This window comes from Bombina bombina, chromosome 2, assembly GCF_027579735.1.
Source record: "Bombina bombina isolate aBomBom1 chromosome 2, aBomBom1.pri, whole genome shotgun sequence".
NCBI lineage: Eukaryota > Metazoa > Chordata > Amphibia > Anura > Bombinatoridae > Bombina > Bombina bombina.
The window spans coordinates 824,733,487-824,758,972 of NC_069500.1; the positions used below are offsets into that span (position 1 = coordinate 824,733,487).

At 39.0% G+C, this 25,486-nt stretch overlaps 1 protein-coding gene across 1 annotated transcript in view; it reads left to right on the top strand.

Annotated features, from left to right (window-relative positions):
• Nucleotides 1–25,486, top strand: part of ATP8B3 (ATPase phospholipid transporting 8B3) — a 507,825-nt gene that overhangs the window by 67,774 nt on the left and 414,565 nt on the right. The window lies entirely within an intron of this gene.

The window sequence follows — 25,486 nt, forward strand, 5'->3', positions numbered from 1 at the left end:
TATACATAAGGCCCTCCTATCTTTTTTGGTCTCACACCCCTAAAGAGCAAGATGTATCACATAGACCTTTCCCATATACAAGACTTCCCAGTCCGTAGAACTTGTGACCTTGTGACCGGACTATATATAAGCCTCTCTACAACTAAAGCGTATGGTGTAGTAATAATTGCAATATATCTCATAAGCAAAACACAACTGTAAATGTCCCACAGGCTACACAAGAACACCTGTATGTTATGACAGCTTGCAACGTAATCGACATAGATTATACTTCCTGTCGGATAACGCTCAGTGAGCGTGTATTATCTCAGCTCCTGCAAGAAACAGAGAATATACTTGCTGATACTCTGTCTGACTTTCTGTTGAATACCGCTCCATGAGCGTGATGTACTGCACCAAATTTGTCATATGTAACGGTTGTTAGAGGCTATTGGAAATCCAGGATGTCATCTCAAGAAGACCCATGTATACGATGGATTTAGAAAAGATTGCCTTAGTCAAACACTCCGACACGTGTTTTGGGACTCCGCCCTTTCTTAAGGAGTATGACACTTCATAGCATTCACTGCCTCTTGTAGTTCACATCTCATTTGTGATTGGATCATAGGAAACACACCTTCCTTCCGTGTACATCACTCACACACTTACTCTAACTTAGCGAACACTATATTAAACCACTTTATATACAAAAACATAATTCAAGGCTATGAAAAAATGCATTGAGCAATGCTCTATTACTAATCTATGTAACAGAATTTCATTTGTAATATTAAATTTATCGTAATGTGTTATATATAATCAACTGTTCAGTATCTAATATACAGGCACATAATGGAAAGTAATAGAAAGATGTATTAGGCAATGGTCAATTACTAATCTATATAGCTGAATCTCATCTGTAATGTCAGACTTATCTTCATACGTTATATATAATCAACTGATCAACAGTTATATATAAACACATAATGGAAAGCAATGGGAGAATATATTAAGCAGTAATCAATATTCTAATCTATATAATAGCATCTGATCTGTGATGTCAAATTTATCATAATGTATTTCTAACAATCAAATTATAGTCCCAACATAGTAAGTATATCAATATGATAGATATCCACACTTGACACTATACTAGCGTACCTAAATGTCTAATTCACAACAAAAACTGTGTTGTTTTAGCTGGCAAACTGGGTGTGCAGGAGGAGGGATTGAGGTTTTTTTGTGTGATTCTTCTACAGATGATGTGTTCATGTCTCTCTGTTTTTCTGTTTTTGGTGTTCATAGAGCTTGCTGCTGGAGTCCCAGGTTTAGTGAGTTTGTCTCCTTTAGTTGTTCTGTGCTGCACCATTTTGACGCTGTGTATATTTGGTGGTTTAATCTTGTTTTGTAAGAATAACGAAAATCTTTAAATAAAGAAACCCCAAGGTATATCTCTATTTAAACCCATAGGAGTAAGCGTATCTAGTTTCCTGATCCACTGGGCTTACTTGCGGAAGAGGGTCCTTTGTCTATACCCCCTATTCTAAGCGGGGGAGCGTCATCAACAATTTAAAACCTAAGTTGGCTCTTATTATGTGAATGAGTCAAAAAATGAAAAGCAACTGGGGCATCATAGTCTTCATTACTAGTGGCTGCCTTATGCTGTCTGATCCATTCCTTGACATTCTGTGTGGTCTCACCCACATATGCCATCCCACACGGGCATTTTATGACATAAATTACGTAACTTGAGTTACAAGTATATGTATTTCTAATACTAATCTTAACTCCATTATGCGGATGTGTTACATAGTCACCTTTAATGAGGGAATTACATTGTGCACAGCTATAGCATGGGAATGAACCGTTTTTTTGGAGGGGTAGGGTTGGATTTATAGAACCCAAATCTTCCCTAACAAATTCATCCCTCAGGTTTCTAGATATCATAGATCTCGATTTCAATCAAGCTTAAAATATTATTATTGTATATATGGATTACAAAGTATCACTTTTGAGCCCTTTGGTTACTTATTCACACCATTGAACTGTGAAACTTTTTAAAAGATGTGAGTGTGTGCTGCATGCGAGTCTGAGTAAGGATAGGCTTGGAGTTCACTTCTCCTTGCACTTGATATATATTATCAGCATATATTTTTTAACTATTATAATAATTATAGCACGGTCACCTATACTATTCCTTATATGCACTAGTCACTTATTTGTATCTATTGCTTGATTCACCTTCAGCTAAAGCGCTCCTGCATTTGTATTTTTGTATCTAGTATATGACCTAGGTTAGGGACTTCTAGGTTATTTCAGGAGTTTGGTGTACTCACTCTGTGCTCATTAGATACATTTTTTGTATTTATCTTACATCACTTACATCACTAGTCATTGACTTATTTACTCTTGTATCCTGATTATTTGAAGTATTTTATTTTTTTGCATCACTTTTTTGTATCACACTATACTTATTTGCTTGGAGTTCACTTCTCCTTGCACTTGATATATATTATCAGCATATATTTTTTAACTATTATAATAATTATAGCACGGTTACCTATACTATTCCTTATATGCACCAGTCACGTATTTGTATCTATTGCTTGATTCACCTTCAGCTACAGCACTCCTGCATTTGTATTTTTGTATTAAGGATAGGTTAGGGACCTCTCCCCATTTTTTGGTATGTCTATTGTGTATTTCGTTGATGAATTTCTTTGTTATAATTTTTTGGTAAATGATATTCTTGCTAACATTAAATATTTTCATTTCTTGATACATTTAGGTGTGCTGAGTATTTATATATATATATATATATATATATATATATATATATATATATATATATATATATATATATATAAAACACACAGAGAAAACCCAGCACTCACTTGCAAGCTCTCAGCTAAGATTTAAAAGCAAAACTGGAAAGGTTAGTCACCGCATCTGGCCAAATGGGACAAGCTCAGGTACCACGTCAAGGTCCTCTCCAATACCTGAGACCCTAAAACAGCCACACAATGCAAGCTTTCAAATCCAAACAAACTGAAAACAAAAAAAGGGTGCACAGGAATATGTAATCACCCTAGACATATACAAAACACGGAAGGGAACTGCACTCTCATACCGGACCGGGTACACATCCTATGACCCTGCAACATGCTCAGCCCTGGGTGCCACTGTCACTCACAGGAAGCTGTGCTGTCCCCAGAGCCACAAGCAGTTAACCCCAGACAGGTCTGGGTGCAAGAACCATAGGGAAAATTACAAAACAAATTAATACAACACACAGAGAAAACCCAGCACTCACTTGCAAGCTCTCAGCTAAGATTTAAAAGCAAAACTGGAAAGGTTAGTCACCGCATCTGGCCAAATGGGACAAGCTCAGGTACCACGTCAAGGTCCTCTCCAATACCTGAGACCCTAAAACAGCCACACAATGCAAGCTTTCAAATCCAAACAAACTGAAAACAAAAAAAGGGTGCACAGGAATATGTAATCACCCTAGACATATACAAAACACGGAAGGGAACTGCACTCTCATACCGGACCGGGTACACATCCTATGACCCTGCAACATGCTCAGCCCTGGGTGCCACTGTCACTCACAGGAAGCTGTGCTGTCCCCAGAGCCACAAGCAGTTAACCCCAGACAGGTCTGGGTGCAAGAACCATAGGGAAAATTACAAAACAAATTAATACAACACACAGAGAAAACCCAGCACTCACTTGCAAGCTCTCAGCTAAGATTTAAAAGCAAAACTGGAAAGGTTAGTCACCGCATCTGGCCAAATGGGACAAGCTCAGGTACCACGTCAAGGTCCTCTCCAATACCTGAGACCCTAAAACAGCCACACAATGCAAGCTTTCAAATCCAAACAAACTGAAAACAAAAAAAGGGTGCACAGGAATATGTAATCACCCTAGACATATACAAAACACGGAAGGGAACTGCACTCTCATACCGGACCGGGTACACATCCTATGACCCTGCAACATGCTCAGCCCTGGGTGCCACTGTCACTCACAGGAAGCTGTGCTGTCCCCAGAGCCACAAGCAGTTAACCCCAGACAGGTCTGGGTGCAAGAACCATAGGGAAAATTACAAAACAAATTAATACAACACACAGAGAAAACCCAGCACTCACTTGCAAGCTCTCAGCTAAGATTTAAAAGCAAAACTGGAAAGGTTAGTCACCGCATCTGGCCAAATGGGACAAGCTCAGGTACCACGTCAAGGTCCTCTCCAATACCTGAGACCCTAAAACAGCCACACAATGCAAGCTTTCAAATCCAAACAAACTGAAAACAAAAAAAGGGTGCACAGGAATATGTAATCACCCTAGACATATACAAAACACGGAAGGGAACTGCACTCTCATACCGGACCGGGTACACATCCTATGACCCTGCAACATGCTCAGCCCTGGGTGCCACTGTCACTCACAGGAAGCTGTGCTGTCCCCAGAGCCACAAGCAGTTAACCCCAGACAGGTCTGGGTGCAAGAACCATAGGGAAAATTACAAAACAAATTAATACAACACACAGAGAAAACCCAGCACTCACTTGCAAGCTCTCAGCTAAGATTTAAAAGCAAAACTGGAAAGGTTAGTCACCGCATCTGGCCAAATGGGACAAGCTCAGGTACCACGTCAAGGTCCTCTCCAATACCTGAGACCCTAAAACAGCCACACAATGCAAGCTTTCAAATCCAAACAAACTGAAAACAAAAAAAGGGTGCACAGGAATATGTAATCACCCTAGACATATACAAAACACGGAAGGGAACTGCACTCTCATACCGGACCGGGTACACATCCTATAACCCTGCAACATGCTCAGCCCTGGGTGCCACTGGCACTCACAGGAAGCTGTGCTGTCCCCAGAGCCACAAGCAGTTAACCCCAGACAGGTCTGGGTGCAAGAACCATAGGGAAAATTACAAAACAAATTTATACAACACACAGAGAAAACCCAGCACTCACTTGCAAGCTCTCAGCTAAGATTTAAAAGCAAAACTGGAAAGGTTAGTCACCGCATCTGGCCAAATGGGACAAGCTCAGGTACCACGTCAAGGTCCTCTCCAATACCTGAGACCCTAAAACAGCCACACAATGCAAGCTTTCAAATCCAAACAAACTGAAAACAAAAAAAGGGTGCACAGGAATATGTAATCACCCTAGACATATACAAAACACGGAAGGGAACTGCACTCTCATACCGGACCGGGTACACATCCTATGACCCTGCAACATGCTCAGCCCTGGGTGCCACTGTCACTCACAGGAAGCTGTGCTGTCCCCAGAGCCACAAGCAGTTAACCCCAGACAGGTCTGGGTGCAAGAACCATAGGGAAAATTACAAAACAAATTAATACAACACACAGAGAAAACCCAGCACTCACTTGCAAGCTCTCAGCTAAGATTTAAAAGCAAAACTGGAAAGGTTAGTCACCGCATCTGGCCAAATGGGACAAGCTCAGGTACCACGTCAAGGTCCTCTCCAATACCTGAGACCCTAAAACAGCCACACAATGCAAGCTTTCAAATCCAAACAAACTGAAAACAAAAAAAGGGTGCACAGGAATATGTAATCACCCTAGACATATACAAAACACAGAAGGGAACTGCACTCTCATACCGGACCGGGTACACATCCTATAACCCTGCAACATGCTCAGCCCTGGGTGCCACTGGCACTCACAGGAAGCTGTGCTGTCCCCAGAGCCACAAGCAGTTAACCCCAGACAGGTCTGGGTGCAAGAACCATAGGGAAAATTACAAAACAAATTTATACAACACACAGAGAAAACCCAGCACTCACTTGCAAGCTCTCAGCTAAGATTTGAAAGCAAAACTGGAAAGGTTAGTCACCGCATCTGGCCAAATGGGACAAGCTCAGGTACCACGTCAAGGTCCTCTCCAATACCTGAGACCCTAAAACAGCCACACAATGCAAGCTTTCAAATCAAGGGTGATTACATATTCCTATGCACCCTTTTTTTGTTTTCAGTTTGTTTGGATTTGAAAGCTTGCATTGTGTGGCTGTTTTAGGGTCTCAGGTATTGGAGAGGACCTTGACGTGGTACCTGAGCTTGTCCCATTTGGCCAGATGCGGTGACTAACCTTTCCAGTTTTGCTTTTAAATCTTAGCTGAGAGCTTGCAAGTGAGTGCTGGGTTTTCTCTGTGTGTTGTATTAATTTGTTTTGTAATTTTCCCTATGGTTCTTGCACCCAGACCGGTCTGGGGTTAACTGCTTGTGGCTCTGGGGACAGCACAGCTTCCTGTGAGTGACAGTGGCACCCAGGGCTGAGCATGTTGCAGGGTCATAGGATGTGTACCCGGTCCGGTATGAGAGTGCAGTTCCCTTCCGTGTTTTGTATATGTCTAGGGTGATTACATATTCCTGTGCACCCTTTTTTTGTTTTCAGTTTGTTTGGATTTGAAAGCTTGAATTGTGTGGCTGTTTTAGGGTCTCAGGTATTGGAGAGGACCTTGACGTGGTACCTGAGCTTGTCCCATTTGGCCAGATGCGGTGACTAACCTTTCCAGTTTTGCTTTTAAATCTTAGCTGAGAGCTTGCAAGTGAGTGCTGGGTTTTCTCTGTGTGTTGTATTTTTTTTTTTTTTATATATCATTTTTTTTAATTGTTTTTAACCATACATACAACATAAAAATATGATACAATATTGACAATAATCAAGCAATAACAACAAGTAAAAATAAAACATACATTTCTCGGAAACTGACCGAACAACATGTTCCCAAGGTGTTCTATTCTCTATCCGACTAAATCTGAACTATCTATACTCTGATAGTACACGGAGAAGAGAAGAAAAAAAAAAAAAAAAAAAAAAAGGGTGAAAAAGAAAATAAATATTGAAAAGAATTCTCCTCTACTCAACTCCACTCTCTCCCGTCCCCACCTCTGGCGAGCTTCTGACATTATTGCACCAGACACTGGGAAAATTTCCAGCCAATATTTGTAGTTGGAAATACACCGTCTCCTTAAATGGTCTGACCAACCTAATTTGGGTCTCTGTAGGGAATGATAAGATAAAAATTTTCCATTGCCTGAAGAACTCAGCTAAACGTGTATCTGTTGGATTTTGTAAATTTATCTGTTCATGGATAAACTGAATAAACAGAGCGTTCTTAAGTTCTTTCAAATTCGGAGCAGTTTTAGCTTTCCATGCCCTCAATAACATATTACGTCCCAGCAAAATGATCTTATTAATTAATTTAACATTTTCTGGAACAATTTGAGACTGTACCAAAAAAAGTATATCAATTACTTGTATATGATAGGCAAGTTTGAACTTTGAGCGCATCCAATATGCTACTTTTGACCAAAATTGTGAAATTTTAGGACAAGCCCAAAAACAATGTAAAAGATCTGCCTTGGGCGAAGAACATTTAGGACATATGCTTATTATCTTATACCACCTTGCCAATCTAGCAGGAGTCAAATAAGACATAAAGACAATCTTAATCTTAGTTTCCTTCCATGTCGTCAAAACCCAGCTTTTTTCCATAAATTTAAATACATTCATTATAGTTTGACTATTTACTTCAGGCAAAACTTTACTCCATTTAGCTACTATATAATCCCTCTGTTCATTAGAAGATTTGAAATTAAGATGCGCATAAAACGGAGCTATTGAGTATATTCCCATTTTGAAGTTATTAATTTGCGGTTGAAGTAAAAGGGTCCAGTCGCTTCCATATTTTTGATTTAGTTCAAGTATGAAATGCCTTAACTGCAAATAAGCATAAAATTCTTTGTTAGAGAGGCCGAATTGCTGTCTTAGTTCGGCAAAAGATAACAAAGTTGAATCTGCTTTAACTACTTGTGCCACATATATCAGCCCTCTAGAAAGCCAATCCCTGAAGATCACTGAACAGAGCCCTGGAACAAAATTTGGGTTTCCTGTAATATAGGTAAATATTTAGAAACATATGGAACATTATCTAAAGACACACAGAATTTCTGCCACGCAGATATGATGTTTCTGAATGTTAAAAGTGCAAAAAGTGAAGAGGGTAAATCGGTCATTGGGCAGTGGAGAATAGCATCTAGTCTGAATGGTTTCACTAGCGCAGTTTCCCAGGGAACTGCAGCAACCTGATCTTGTTCGGTTATCCAATCAATTGCCACTTTTACTCTAGCGGCTAAACTATAATATTGCAAATTCTGTAAGACCAGCCCAGCCGCATCTTTGTTACATGTTAAGCGTATAGTCGAAATACGACTTCTAGTACCCTTCCACAGTAATTTTGTGCAAGCTTTATTATATTTCATTATATCAGCCTTCTTGATAGAAATTGGAATATTTTGCATAAGATAAAATATTTTAGGAAAGAGAATGTTTTTTATAAGAGTCACTCTGGCCGACAAGGAGATGGGTAAGTTTATCCACCCCTCTACCCGTTGCGCACACTCCTGAAAAAATTTGCTGAAATTGAGCCTATACCAGTCCTCCGGGTTTATGCTTAATTTAATGCCAAGATACAGAATTTGAGATGTTTCATAAAACGGGTGCATAATATCTTGCTGTTTTTTATTAACCCACAAAAGATCTGATTTGGCAAAATTGATTTTGTACCCCGAAATTGCACTAAAGAGTTCTGTAGATTCTAATAATAATAAGGCAAGACTGCGAGAAATGTTACTCATGCACAGGATTATATCGTCAGCGTATAGTAATAATGTGATTTTTTGATCTCCTATACGAATCCCCTCTAGTTGTTGACGGAGCAAGATAGCAAATGGTTCTAGTGATATATTGAACAACAGTGGCGATAAAGGGCAACCCTGTCGGGTGCCCCGCTGCAGTGATAAATGTTGGGAGATCTCCCCGTTGATTAATAAAGACGAGATTGGAGAGGTATAGATTATTTGCGTAAAATCCAATATGTGACCTGTTAGACCAAATTGCTCTAATGCAAAAAATAAGTGTTTCCAAGAGATGCGATCGAACGCTTTCTCCGCGTCGACCGTTAATAAGGCTAAGTCCGGGAAGTCTTCCCGTCTAGATGATTTGAATTTATTCCAGAAATAGTCAAGCAATGTCATAACCTTACGAATATTTTTTGTGGGGTTTCTCCCTGTCATGAAACCCGCCTGGTTTTCGTGGATTATCTTACCTAAATGAGGCTTTAATCTGTTAGCTATTATTGACGCCAAAATCTTGTAATCTGTGTTTAAGACAGATATGGGCCTATAGGATTCTGGAAGTTCGAAATCTTTATTTTTTTTTTGAATCAACGAAATTACCGCTGCAGCAAAATATGGGGAACATTTATTGTTTTTAACAAAATAATAATTAAATATATTCATAAGAGTGGCGGAGATATGCGTCTGAAGTATCTTGTAAAACTCCGCAGGAAGACAATCCGGACCTGCTGCCTTATTGGATTTTGTTGCTTTTATTGCAGCATGAATCTCTTGCTCAGAGATAGGCTTGTTAATATCTGCCAAAGTTTCTGGAGAAATTTTAGGGGTCTTAATTTGATCCCAGAATTGTCTCTGCTTTTCTATATCATACGGTTCAGCTTTATACAGATCACTAAAAAAACAATGAAAAGCTCTAATAATATCCGAGTTTTTCGTATATCTCCCCAACCTGTCTTTTATAACCGTCACAGCGTTACGGGTGGTCGATTTGGTAAGTTTAGCCAAAAACTTAGCCGATCTCCCTGCAAAACCACCGTAAAGTGCCTTTTGCTTTTGTATTTCCATCACTGTTTTTTGCTGTATAAGAATATCACGCGCTGTCTTAGCATCCATATATTTACGCCATTTCTCATCCGAATGCTCATTTAAATAAGCCGAAAATGTATTTCTCACCCTATTATTCGCCTGAGTCTCTAATTGCATACTTTTCCTCTTACGCTTACATAGATATGCCTTGATTTTACCTCTAATTACGGCTTTCGCCGCTTCCCAATAAACTTCCGGTTTATCCATGTATGAATTGTTAAAAGACTCATATTCTTGCCATTGCTTTATCAGCCAGTTCTGGAATTTAATATCGTTCACTAAATATTTGGGAAAAAAAATACCACTAGCAGGGGTTAATCGCTTAGGAGATGTATTAAGTGATAAAGTAATAACCGCGTGATCTGAAATTATTATATCCCATATATCTGCTTCCCATTCTGATCCAGACATACTCTCCGAGACTAAAAAAAAATCTATTCTAGATAGGGAGTGATACCCTTTAGATAAGCAAGTAAAAGCTCTTGTGTCCGGATTTTGGGCACGCCAAATATCTGTCAGCCCAAGTTGGGCACAAAATTTCTGCAAAATACGCGTCTTCCTGTCTCGTGTAAAAATATATGCCTTATTGTCTCTATCCAAAATGGGATCTGCTACAAGGTTAAAATCGCCCGCCACTATAAGATGTTGCCCTATATATTTATGTAGGAGGGTTAACATTTTATTCCAAAATATTTTGTCGACTTTATTGGGCCCGTAGATATTACATAATACATATCTTGTTTTATTAATTATAATTTCTACAATTAAGTATCGCCCTTCCTGGTCCTTCGTAATCGCTTCTATCGTGTATTCTAAATTTTTGTTGAAAAGTATAGCAACCCCTCTTTTACAAGATTTAAATGGTGCCGCTATGACCTCCCCAACCCAATTAGTCTGAAGTTTCAAGGATTCTGATTCTTTTAAATGGGTCTCTTGAAGAAAGGCTATATTTGGTTTAACTTTTGCCAAATGTTTGATTATCGCTTTTCTTTTTATTGGAGAATTTATGCCCCCAACATTCCACGACGCTAAATTAAGAATATCTAACATAATCCCAGAGGAAAAATTCCACTAGCCGACCCTCTTATGATATGACCCTGAAGGAGAGGATATTTACACACCCCGTCACTAACAAAACCTCCGAAAGCTAGCTTCCCAAAGTCCCTACTTCTAGTATATCTTGGAGAAAAAGAAGCCATAAATTTCCTGTTTCTGGTGTAGCCCCAAAAGAAAAAGTTAATTGGTACCCCCTGTAGATATAGCCCATAAAATTGCACAAGACCGAAATACCAAGAAGTCAGCCAAAAAGGAGAGACGGGGGGCGAAGAGAGAGAAAGAGCAAGGGAGAGAGGGGAAAAAAAAAAAAAAAGGAAGAAAATACTTTGCACAAAAATAAACATACATTTTAACCATTGAACGTATAACTCCATTCTGTACATCCTTACAAACAGTGCTTTGATGACATTATTTGCTTTTATAGCCCCCATTCAGTGGATATCCAATTTTTTACATAGAGCTGCGGCTTCCGCACTATTATTTGCTATACATGAAGAACCTTCCTTATTAATTATGAGTTTAGCAGGATACACCAGTCTGACATTGCAATCTGCTTTTGAGAATTTTTCAAAAAACGGGCTCATCTCCTTTCTCTTTGCCCCAGTTTCAACAGAAAAATCTTGAAAAATCCAGATTCTATGTGAGTTAGTAGTAAGGGTATTCAACTTCCTGTAATGGGCCAAAAATAGAAGCTTATCTTGATAATTAACAAACTTAAAAATAATAGGTCTAGGTTTAGAACTGTCACTGTTTTCTCTGAGGGGCCCAATTCTGTGAGCTCTCTCAACCAAAAATGGCGTAGGAGGAGGAGTAAGCAAGAGTGCCTGAGGGAGGGTGACCGTTACAAATTTTAATAAATCCTGAAACTCATTTAGTTCAGGCACACCAATCACTCTCAAATTATTCCGCCTCGACCTATCCTCTAGGTCCTCTACCCGACTCTGTAGTTGGGTGATAGTTTTCTCTTGTGTGTTAGATGTAGCAGAAATAATATTCACTCTATCCTCCAAGTCAGAAACCCTTGTCTCCACCTCCTCCATTCTAACTGTAAATTGCCTGATCTCATCGGTGAGGTTAGTTATCTCTGTTTTAATTTCTAATTTAACTGTCTCTAAGTGAGGAGCCATTATTTTCGCCATTTCTGCTGCAAATTCTGACATATCGTTACAGGAAAAAATCATCAAGCCTCCTTCTTGGGAGGTATCCTGGGGGGTTTCTAAATGTTTAGTGTTGCCTTTCCTGTCTTTTTGTTTGGGCGGCATTATAGGTGAGGAACCCTTCTGGTGGGAGATGAATCTCTCCATTCACCACCATGCAACGTGCTTTCTTTAAATACTTACAAGCCTTAATTTGTGTCTATGTGATATTTTCTAATAGCCCTGTGAGGGCGAGAAAAAAAAAAGAAGAAGAAAAAAAAAAAAAAAGGTTTCTAAAAACAGAAAAGGTGTAATATAAGTGAGGGAGGGGGTGCAAGAGGAGAGTGAAGTGACAAAAAAAAAAAAAAATCAGTGATATGACACCTAAAAAATGCTGACCAACAGTTTCTCTTGTTCTATTCTTATTCCCTTTCCCCCCTTCCCCTCTCCTTCCTCCTTTAAAGCACAAGAGACCAAACCCTGGACCCTTAAATTCCCTTATACAATCCTGGGACTTTCCAAGTTACCAGTCTTACCAAGAGACTATCTGTGTGCAGTATCTATCCTTAGTGAGAAGATCTTACGTAAAAAAAAAAACTTGAAACAACTATATGTACTGAACCAGATCTTATACTAGAACAAATCTATTGCCAAACTTACAAGTAAGTAAAGGTTATAATCCTGTACACTTATGCTACAACCATTCTAATTCCCAGATATAGTGTTTCAGAGTTTACTTAGCAAAAAGTTTAAATCTATTTTTTATAGACAACAATACATGCCCATCAATTTAGTGAAATATCAATTGTATACCCTCAATATTTATGTATCATTATAAGTGGAAGTCCGATAATATATACATCTCAAATATACATTTATTCCCAATGCGAGAGTTTGAAACAAATGTCACTTTGAAATAACAGGAATTCACCGCCAGTTATCTAGGACTCTTCTGGGTAAATCATCAGTTCATCATCAGCCCAAGTTATCCGGGATCCCCTAGGCTAAACCACTATAAAGGGACACTCTAAATCAGATCCTTTTTTTTTTTTTTTTAAAGACTTAGGGATTTGGCTGCAATTAGCTGCAAATGAGAATTTCCCCACTAGCTTCTTTTTATCACGCCAAGAAGCGGTCAATCTTATAAACAAACTGTTACCATGACCTCACAATCAGCTTTTTTGTTACTCCAATAGCGCCAACTAGATAGTGCTACTGGATCTAGCAATAAGGTATTCCAAATATTGCTGATGCTGTATCCAGTAAACCTTTCTTCATACCCTTTTCCTATCTTCCTTTGTAGGAGGGGGCACTGTCCTTAAGTTATGTTTGTTACCCTATTAATATAATCCGGTGCTATTAATTGGAAGTCAAATTAAGATATAATATCCTCAGGAGCACATCTCGTCGCGCCCAAGACCCCCGTAAGTCCAGCACACACCTCTCCTCTTTCGGGTCAGATTTTGTTATTAATAAATTCTGGGTATCTACTGCGAAAGTTCCCCAATACTGTAACCACTGTCAATATGTATCAGCGGTAAACTCTATGGTATTTGTAGTTGTCTGAGTATACCTTCTTACTGAATTGGTCGGTAAAAAACTTCGAAAAGATAGACTGTCAGGATACCCTTATCTTTAATCTTTTCTTCAGACACACTCACACCAATGCCTCTACTCACGCTTTGATGCCATTCCAGGGGACGCCAAAGGTTATCGGCCTTCTGAACCGCTTCACCCCACTACTGTCCAATAGCTGCTCCGTCCATAGTGCTCTGTTTGTTACCTCCCCTTCAGCGTGAGAATGCTTCCAACACCGTACCAGGACAGTGCTATCTCAGCTCTGATCGAGGGGGGTTACTGCCTCAGATACTTTGAACCCGCCAATCGGGCAGCTGATCCACCGCACTCCCCCACCTGTTAGACGCTGAAGATGCAGAGGCCGAAGGACTCTCCTGTCCTATCCTCCGCTGACACTCTCGGAGTACTCAGATAATCACCTCAGGTAATAGGGAGCCGGGCTGCATGTGGTAAGTTCAAAAACAGGTCCAACTTGCTTTTTATTCCGTTACATTAAGCGTGTATTCAAAGGGCACCTTGCTCGCGGACCTCACTGCCACTTTTGCACATTGGCCGCAATACCATTAGACCAGACAGGTATTATTATCCCGGGGATTAAGTAAATTGGAGAGATGGCGTGAGGCTATCTTGAAGGGGTATACCCACTGTTTGCAGGTGGTTTGCAGGTGTGAGGTGCGTCGATGTGATAAGGAGTGCTTCAGCAACTAAGCATTTATCTTGCCTTTATTGGACTTCCCACCGCCGTCTGTGGAACTTCTACCGGCCCCATGCGAATGAAACCTGGGCAAGGTAGTCTGCGGTGGGGTGGAGATTTTTCACTTTCCCATAGATAGGGAACACGAAGCAAACAGCAGCTACCTGTGTGCTATCTGTTCGCTCCGCCCCCAAACGGAAGTCCCCTCTGTGTGTTGTATTAATTTGTTTTGTAATTTTCCCTATGGTTCTTGCACCCAGACCTGTCTGGGGTTAACTGCTTGTGGCTCTGGGGACAGCACAGCTTCCTGTGAGTGCCAGTGGCACCCAGGGCTGAGCATGTTGCAGGGTCATAGGATGTGTACCCGGTCCGGTATGAGAGTGCAGTTCCCTTCCGTGTTTTGTATATGTCTAGGGTGATTACATATTCCTGTGCACCCTTTTTTTGTTTTCAGTTTGTTTGGATTTGAAAGCTTGCATTGTGTGGCTGTTTTAGGGTCTCAGGTATTGGAGAGGACCTTGACGTGGTACCTGAGCTTGTCCCATTTGGCCAGATGCGGTGACTAACCTTTCCAGTTTTGCTTTTAAATCTTAGCTGAGAGCTTGCAAGTGAGTGCTGGGTTTTCTCTGTGTGTTGTATTAATTTGTTTTGTAATTTTCCCTATGGTTCTTGCACCCAGACCTGTCTGGGGTTAACTGCTTGTGGCTCTGGGGACAGCACAGCTTCCTGTGAGTGCCAGTGGCACCCAGGGCTGAGCATGTTGCAGGGTCATAGGATGTGTACCCGGTCCGGTATGAGAGTGCAGTTCCCTTCCGTGTTTTGTATATGTCTAGGGTGATTACATATTCCTGTGCACCCTTTTTTTGTTTTCAGTTTGTTTGGATTTGAAAGCTTGCATTGTGTGGCTGTTTTAGGGTCTCAGGTATTGGAGAGGACCTTGACGTGGTACCTGAGCTTGTCCCATTTGGCCAGATGCGGTGACTAACGTTTCCAGTTTTGCTTTTAAATCTTAGCTGAGAGCTTGCAAGTGAGTGCTGGGTTTTCTCTGTGTGTTGTATTAATTTGTTTTGTTATTTTCCCTATGGTTCTTGCACCCAGACCTGTCTGGGGTTAACTGCTTGTGGCTCTGGGGACAGCACAGCTTCCTGTGAGTGCCAGTGGCACCCAGGGCTGAGCATGTTGCAGGGTCATAGGATGTGTACCCGGTCCGGTATGAGAGTGCAGTTCCCTTCCGTGTTTTGTATATATATATATATATATGTGTGTATATATATATATATATATATATACTGTGTATAAAAATATATATATTTATTTATTTAATGTATTATCCCCATGTCACTCCCTGATTTAATGCAGAACCAATGTTTTTTCCCAGAAAAATATATAGTAGCAGCTCCCCCCACACAGAAATTACACCTGACCTGGGTTCTTCATAAGTGATCATATCTGTGCAGTAAATACGCTAATATGTGATTATAATAGGACAAGTTTTTAATGTATATATAAAATGCATGGTCTATGTAAATGATGAATGTTTTATTTTGACTATACTATGCTTTGCGATACTATTCAATCACAGATTATATAAATGATTAATGTAATTTAACATTCTTGTTTAATACTGTGATATTCTTAAGTAATACTATTTAAACTTTAAAATGATGGCATTGACTGTCCCTTTTACGTGAGCACACTTAAAACATTAAAGGGTCATCAAACCCAAATTTTTTCTTTCGTACCTGTTTTGTGTTGCTACAGTATTCGGAACTGTAGAAAAAAACCTGTTCCACCTGATTGCTCCCTTGATCATGACTGGTTCTGGGTAATACATTTCTAGTGTTAATGGTTGGCAAGGTGTTATTTGCTTTTTTCCTTTTCTTTAGGTCTAGTGGCAGATTGAGTTAATACATTCTGAGCATATGTATCCTGAACTATTTTGTCTTAATTATAGTTCAGAATACCTGGTCTATCTTTACTGGAATGTTCTCTATCAGATGATTGGCGATCCTCGCCTGAATCTACATCACTATCTGAAAATGTTACACGATTGCCACTAGTGGACCTAGGTCCATGGTTTCTATTGCGTGATCTACCACGACTTCTATTCATGTTGTAATATCTGTGTGTATTAAATCTTTGTGTTTTATTCCAGACATTTACTGTGTTGGTATCATAGTCTGCCTAGTCATGCAAATATTTTGTATGTTTTACATTCATCACAGTGGCTTTGGTGTTAGCTACAGAATTTCTTAGTACATCATCAAAACGGGAATAGTCAACCTCATGTTTACGTTGATTCAATTCAACCTGGATAGCATCAATATTATCCCTTACAGAGGAAAGTAGTTTAACTTTGTACGCTACTAACAACACCATCAGTCTGGCATAGCATTCTTTGAATATATTGTTCCATGAATTAATAAACTTAATGTCCTCCACTTCAATGTGGGATATTTGGTGATTCTTAGAGCTCTAGGTACCATGTTAAGATTTATATATTTTCCTAGGGTCCAAATGTCCCACTGTAATTTAGTCTCTTTTACACAAAGTTTGTCAATTTCCTCAAATAAGTCATTCAATGCCTAGTCTGACTTACTGGTCAAAAATACTTTAGCCAATTCAATGTCCGGCTCATCTTATGGAACTGGCGGTAGGAGAGAATAAAATTGTGAGCCCTCCATGGTGTATTATTTTCTACTTCTAACAGTTTAAAACTTAGCCTAGCAGTGCCGCTTGTAGCACTTATACCATGAAAGTTCCGACCAAGAGAGTGTGCTAGGCTAGGGAAATACTGTAAGTGGCAAACAAGAGACACAAGTATATATAATCCACAGGAAAAATTAGTAATCTCACTATGTGGGTAAATAGCCAAAGTTACATTGAGTAGGCCGAGCCTCTCTGAGGATGATGTATAGTATGACTTGTACAGCTGCAAACAAACACAGCTACAGCGTAATTGCTGTTATTGTGAATCCCAGCTGACTGGATACAAAACACCCTCCTGGGTGTGCGACTAGGTGTCCTACCAAAAAAGTCTGTCTGACTAGACCCCTTCACAGACAGGTGGCAATGAAGAATCTCTGCAATTATTTTCTACAGCCATGGCTCCTCTGCTCACGGCATGGACGCTGGTCACTCCACTCTAACCTCACTCACCCACACAGGTCACATGGGTCAGGAATGTCACTCTCGGTCAGCAACACAGGGATCGATCCAATGGAGTCTCTTTTTCAAATAATGCCAAAAACGAAAGTGAAGCTGCTCCTATCAGGCAAATTTAATTAATCCAAAAAAGTAGTAGGTAGGAGCAGCAATAGGTAAAATAGAAAATGTTATTTAACAAATGTTAAAACATCCATAGGAAAGCAAAACAGTATACGCATTTTGGCGTTAGCCGTACTCACTACTGCTAAAAATTACTCAGACATGCTGGCTTAAAAAGGGGTGTAATCTACTCCCATTGGATAAAACCTAACACACCTCTACCATGCACAATGTATCAGCTGAATGCTGGAAAAAAGTTTCCTAGCAATAGAAGAATTTACTCATATCTCACAAATGTATAGAACTCTCCTATTTGTTTAGATGACAACTTTGAATATGATCAAAAACAGAGAGACATAATTATGATATTTCGTAAATTTGTAGTTGATGTGAGAGCTTTTCTCCTATGCCAAAACTATTTTGAGTTGGAGGGGTTTTTTTATCTCCAGAGATGTGGAACAACTTTGGGTGCGAAATTTGCCCCCTCCTATACCAATCTGTACATGGGTTGGTGGGAGCTGTCCCACATCTTTGGAGACATTAACCACTTCAAGACCAACATCATTTATTTTGGACGTTTTATCGACAGCCTACTCTTTATTTGGCAAGGGGATAAGGTGAGCATGTGCGATTTTATCAGTTACATCAATGCAAATTATTTCAATCTTATATTTACTTTTGAGATACAAGACACATCTATAAATGTGTTGGACTTATACCCTTATGGGTACACCAGAGAGAAAGATAGAAAGCAGCATATATAGAAAGCCCATTTTAGGCAATTCAGTGTTACACGCTAACAGCTGCCACCCCAATATATCATATTCCATAGCTAAGGGGCAACTAATCAGGGCTAAAAGAAATTGCTCTATTGAGCAAGTCTTTTTGAAGCATCAACAGGAACTAGTGGAACGTTTAGAAAATAGGTGTTACTCCAGAAAAACGATTAAACGAGCAGTTCAAGAGGTAAAAGGCGTTAACAGACATGCCCTTTTGGCTGATAATGTAAGAACCGATGCCACGAACACCAATAAGCAAGTCACCTTTGTAAACGACTTTAGTTCAGATTACAATCAGATTTGTAACATTGTAAGGAAACATTTCAAACTACTTGTGGCAGAAGATAGACTCACTGACTGTGTAGCTAATGGTATCAGATGCTCCTATCGGAGAAACAAATCCTTGGGTAATTACCTATCTCCCACAGTATTGAGAAAAACTCCTTGTACAACTAGTTCATGGCTTACAAGCAAGGGCATGTTCAGGTGGGGAAACAGCAGGTGCAAGGCCTATGATTGCATAGTCATCTCTGACACGTTCACATCTGCTGTCACTGGTCGGTCATTCGACATAAATTATTGTTATGTATGTGCATGTGTGTATATGTATGTATGTATGTGTATATATATATATATATATATGTGTGTATATATATATGTATTTGTAAATATGTGTATATATATATATGTATTTGTAAATATGTATATATATATATATATGTATTTATGTTTGTATTTAATTAATGGGGCAGGGAGAGGGTGTAGACCTATTTTTTAATCTCTACACATATACAGTAGTTATTTATAAAATTATTCACCTCATTCAAAGTATTGTTGGTGCAGACCCTCAAATTAATGTTTTAAACTTTTAAAAAGAGAGATAAGTGAAAGGGGTACGATTAAACATCTTTCCAAAAAGTTTGGGAAATCAGCACTCTTTTTGCATTAAACCATAAGTTCTTTTATTATCCATATAAATGCATCCCCCCAGACACAAGTGAATTATCATGTTAAATTGGAACCAATATATCTATACATATAAGTGTATCTAAGTGCTTATTAAACCATTTACTTCAACACATCACATATAAATGCAACACTTAATGTGTTCATTTAAGATCTTATAGCATATAATACATGATTAAAAAAACAGACTGTGAAGGATAGATTTGGCAAAACCTGGAAAATTAAAGATCACATAAATTGTAAAAGCACAAATGTGATCTACTGCCTTTCCTGTAAATGTGAGCTATATTACATAGGAATGACCACTAGATGCTTGGGTACTCGTATGACAGAGCATCTGAGCAACATAAGAACTGCCCAGAAAGATGTAGAGAAGGGAAAGTAAATGACCAGTGTGGCCCAACATTTTCTTCAATATCACAATGGGAACTCCAAAGATTTTAAATGTTGGGGGTTAGAAAGATTGAGACCTGGAATCAGAGGGGGGGGGGGGGCGGCAACAGAACAGACACTACTTAAAATGGAAACGAAATGGATTTTCAATTTGAATACAGTAATGCAGCATGGAATCAATGAGAATAATAATTATTGGGTTTACCTTTAACTGTTCTTAGAAATAGGAACAATATGTTCAGCTCACAAAACCAGGTGTACCGTGAGTGTTATAGAGTTTTAATCTGGCAGTTATATTGTCACTGGATTTAAGTTACATGACTATAGCTTGTAGGATTAGTGATCACCCATTTGAAAGTATAAGAACCCTTAATGCCCTCCCAAATCCCCCAATACTTATTTCACCCGGTTCTTTTGATGCACAATATACGCACAAGATTGAACTCTTATGACAACCAGTGGAGTCTTAGGGCGTTAAGTTACATTAAGTATTATTCTTAGATAACTATATTATTTCAAAGGGTGGCATAGTCCAGATGTATAAGGCTACTAGAATATCTGTTTAACGTGACCTATTAACATCCCGTTGTCTCTTTTTAGTAAGGGATTCACACAATGTAATGAGGTATGTTTATCATTTACGTGCAAGGATGTGAGATATCTGGGGGAGCTTTTTAAGGCAGTATTGGATTCATACTTTATGGAAGTATTTCCCTAATATAAAATCACACATAGCGTCCCTATAGTACTGATATAACGTAACATATATAGTGGAAACACCCAATGAATACTATATCATTGTACATATGAAGGCATTGAAATTTAATTGACCATTCATTATCTGTCTAGCTCAGTCGTCTAGAATCAGAAGTACGTGTCCTGTCACTTGATTATTAGATCACACTATGATAAGACTTGTTTGTCTCTATTCAGCTAGATCTCCAATTAGCTTAGAGCCTTTGTTTCACACCCCTCCTGTATGACATAATGTAGGAGGTGTGTGAGATTGCCTGTTGCTGATTGGTCTAACAATCTTCTGTAACCGGTTATAGATCAGCTGACCGGGAAGCTTTGGCTTGTTCATTTCACTTCAGATATACAATTGTTAACATTGAGAAAGGCCGTTACACGGCTGAAACGCGTTTGTTATTCACTCTAGTGTATATTTGGTCAGTCACTGTCACTCCTGTCACCTGAAGCCGACGCTTCCTGTTATCGGCCAGGAAACAGGGGAGTGACATACAGCCTTTTATTGGGTTAACGGGTAATTGTGTGGTTCACAGAGTTTACTCTGATTTTAATATTAACAATAAAATTGTATTTTATGTGGTTTCTTATGGTGGTAGGATTGAGTGGTAATAGCCCCTTTTACTCTTTCTTTTTTCTTGTTTTGATATTGTTTATTGAGGGGTAGCACCGGTCCCTATTATTAGTTTCCTTTGCCGACCTTATTGATCCTCGGAGTGCCAGTGACTTAAATTTTGGTTCAATAGTCTCCCTGCTCCTCACATATGCAGGTTTTCCCTGCGTGCACTTGGGTCTGACGTCACAGCCCTCTGCTCACTGGAATCAGGTGTAGTGTTTTCAAGCAGGTGTGGGATGCAGTCCGGGGGAGTTTTAACAGCAAATCAAAGCACAGTTTCATTCTTAGCATGTATGGGCTACCTTCATCGGCTCCCAAAAAGGATGATGCTATGTATTTAAGTGCCATCAAAATAGCATATAAGGTCTCAGCAAGCCGACTCCATGTACATTTCACCCCTTTGAAAACATCAAGTGGTACCTCATCAGGGCTGTCTTGCTAGACACCTGTGTGCCTTCCTTTATACATCTTAAGCCCAACCCTCAGGCAACCCATCATCTTTTCTCTCTCTTAAACGGACATTTACTAACAATCGGCTAGATTAAGAGTTTGGCGTTAGGCTTAAAAAGCAGGGTTGGCTGGTCCCAACGCTGCTTTTTAACGCCCGCTGGTATTACGAGTCTTGAAGGTACAGGTGTACCGCTCACTTTTTTGGCCAGAGTCGGAAATACCGCAAATCCACTTACGTCAATTGAGTATCCTCTTTTTTTCAATGGGACTTGCATAGTGCCGGTATTACGAGTCTGCCAAAAAGTGAACGGTAGACCCTCTCCTCTCAAGACTGGTACCGCATTTTAAAGTCAGTAGTTAAGAGTTTTACACTACAACGCTGTAGCATAAAACTCTTAATCAAAGTGCTAAAAAGTACACTAACACCCATAAACTACCTATTAACCCCTAAACCGAGGCCCCCCACATCGCAAACACTTAAAAAAATTAACCCTTAATCTGCCGCCACTATAATAAATATATTAACCCCTAAACCGACGCACTCCCGCCTCGCAAACACTAGTTAAATTTTATTAACCTCTAATCTGCTGCCCCTAACATCGCTGACACCTACCTACATTTATTAACCCCTAATCTGCCGCCCTCTACGTCGCCGCCACTATATTAAAGTTATTAACCCCTAAACCTAAGTCTAACCCTAACCCTAACCCCCCCTAACTTAAATATAATTTAAATAAATCTAAATAAAATTCCTATCATTAACTAAATTATTCCTATTTAAAATTAAATACTTACCTATAAAATAAACCCTAAGCTAGCTACAATATAACTAATAGTTACATTGTAGCTAGCTTAGAGTTTATTTTTATTCTACAGGCAAATTTGTATTTATTTTAACTAGGTAAAATAGTTATTAAATAGTTATTAACTATTTAATAACTACCTAGCTAAAATAAAGACAAAAGTACCTGTAAAATAAAACCTAACCTAAGTTACAAATACACCTAACACTATCACTATAATTAAATTAATTCCCTAAATTAATTAAATTATCTAAAGTAACAAAAAAAACCCCCACTAAATTACAGAAAATAATAAAAAAATTACAAGATTTTTAAACTAATTACAGCTAATCTAATCCCCCTAACAAAATAAAAAATCCCCCCAAAATAAAAAAGCCCTACCCTACACTAAATTACAAATAGCCCTTAAAAGGGCCTTTTGCGGGGAATTACCCCAAAGTAATCAGCTCTTTTACCTGTAAAAAAATTACAAATCCCCCCCCAACATTTAAACCCACCACCCACATAACCAACCCTACTCTAAAACTCACCCAAATCCCCCCTTAAAAAAACCTAACACTAACCCCCTGAAGATCGACCTACCGGGAGACGTCTTCATCCAACCGGGCAGAAGTGGTCCTCCAGACGGGCAGAAGTCTTCATCCAAGCCAGGCAGAAGTGGTCCTCCAGACGGGCAGAAGTCTTCATCCAGACGGCATCTTCTATCTTCATCCATCCGGCGTGGAGCGGGACCATCTTCAAGACATCCGACGCGGAGCATCCTCTTCTTCCAATGGCTATGACTGAATGAAGGTTCCTTTAAATGATGTCATCCAAGATGGCATCCCTTCAATTCCGATTGGCTGATAGAATTCTATCAGCCAATCGGAATTAAGGTAGAAAAAACCCTATTGGCTGATGCAATCAGCCAATAGGATTGAGCTTGCATTCTATTGGCTGATTGGAACAGCCAATAGAATGCCAGCTCAATCCTATTGGCTGATTGCATCAGCCAATAGGATTGAACTTCAATCCTATTGGATGATCCAATTAGCCAATAGGATTTTTTCTACCTTAATTCCGATTGGCTGATAGAATTCTATCAGCCAATCAGAATTGAAGGGACGCCATCTTGGATTACGTCACTTAAAGGTACCTTCATTCAGTTGTAGCCGTAGGATGAAGAGGATGCTCTGTGTCGGATGTCTTGAAGATGGACCCGCTCCGCGCCGGATGGATGAAGTTAGAAGATGCCGTCTGGATGAAGACTTCTGCCCGTCTGGAGGACCACTTCTGCCCTGCTTGGATGAAGACTTCTGCCTGTCTGGAGGACCACTTCTGCCCGGTTGGATGAAGACGTCTCCCTGTAGGTCGAGCTTCAGGGAGTTAGTGTTAGGTTTTTTTAAGGAGGGATTGGGTGGGTTTTAGAGTAGGGTTGGTTGTGTGGGTGGTGGGTTTTAATGTTGGGGGGGATTTGTAATTTTTTTTTACAGGTAAAAGAGCTGATTACTTTGGGGCAATGCCCCGCAAAAGACCCTTTTAAGGGGTATTTGTAATTTAGTGTAGGGTAGAGCTTTTTTATATATTGGGGGCTTTTTTATTTTGTTAGGGGGATTAGATTAGGTGTAATTAGTTTAAAAATCTTGTAATTTTTTAAATTATTTTCTGTAATTTAGTGTTTTTTTTTGGTACTTTAGATAATTTAATTTAATTTAGGGAATTAATTTAATTATAGTGGTAGTGTTAGGTGTAATTGTAACTTAGGTTAGGTTTTATTTTACAGGTACTTGTGTCTTTATTTTAGCTAGGTAGTTATTAAATAGTTAATAAGTATTTAATAACTATTCTACCTAATCTACTATTCTAGTTAAAATAAATACAAACTTGCCTGTAAAATAAAAATAAACCCTAAGCTAGATACAATGTAACTATTAGTTATATTGTAGCTATCTTACGGTTTATTTTATAGGTAAGTATTTAGTTTTAAATAGGAATAATTTAGTTAATGATAGTTATTTTTATTTATATTTATTTAAATTATATTTAAGTTAGGGGGTGTTAGGGTTAGACTTAGGTTTAGGGGTTAATAACTTTAATATAGTGGCTGCGACGTTGGGGGCGGCAGATTAGGGGTTAAGAAGTGTTGGTAGGTTGCGGCGACATTGGGGGCAGCAGATTAGGGGTTAATAAATATAATGTAGGTGTTGGCGATGTTGGGGGCAGCAGATTAGGGTTTCATAAGTATAATGTAGGTGGCGGCAGTGTCCGGAGCGGCAGATTAGGGGTTAATAATATAATGTAGGTAGCGGCGATGTCAGGGGTGGCAGATTAGGGGTTAATAAGTGTAAGATTGGGGTGTTTAGACTCAGGGTTCATGTTAGGGTGTTAGGTGTAGACATAAATGTATTTTCCCCATAGGAATCAATGGGGCTGCGTTAGGAGCTAAACGCTGCTTTTTTTGCAGGTGTTAAGATTTTTTTCTTCAGCCGGCTCTCCCCCATTGATTCCCATGGGGAAATCGTGCACGAGCACGTTCAGCCAGCTCACCGCTAACGTAAGCAGCGCTGGTATTGAGGTGAGATGTGGATCAAAATTTTGCTCTACGATTACTTTTTTGCGGTTAATGCCGGGTTTGGAAAAACCCGTAATACCAGCGCTGTCTGTAAGTCAGCGGTGAGCATAATCTGCTCGTTAGCACCGCACAGCTTCTAATGCCAAACTCATAATCTAGCCGAATATATTTACACGTTTTTATGTTAAGTGGCAAGTGATAGCCTAATCCTACTTGGTTCTGAAAGGCATATGTACATATCCAATATTTTATCTCAATAATATATCTCTATTTATTACTGATAATCCAACATCATTACTTACTGTTGTGTATATATATATATAATCTAATTTTTAATTTTTAACGTAGACATTTCGTTCTAAATCATTATACAAAACTAGCGAAGTCCATTTTATCATTCAGGCCCAATGAGCGTCTTGTCCTTAATCTGTATATCCATCTTGCCTCTTTCTGTAACAAGATTTTATCAACATTGCTCCCCTACCATGGGACTAACCTTTATCGATAGCCACAAATAGTAGTATGTATGTATGTATGTATGTATGTATATATATATATATATACAGTATATGTATATATATAGTATATATATGTACAGTATGTATATATGTGTATGTGTGTCTATGTATGTATATATATATATATATATATATATATATATATATATATATATATGATACATATGTGTTTATGTATATACAGAT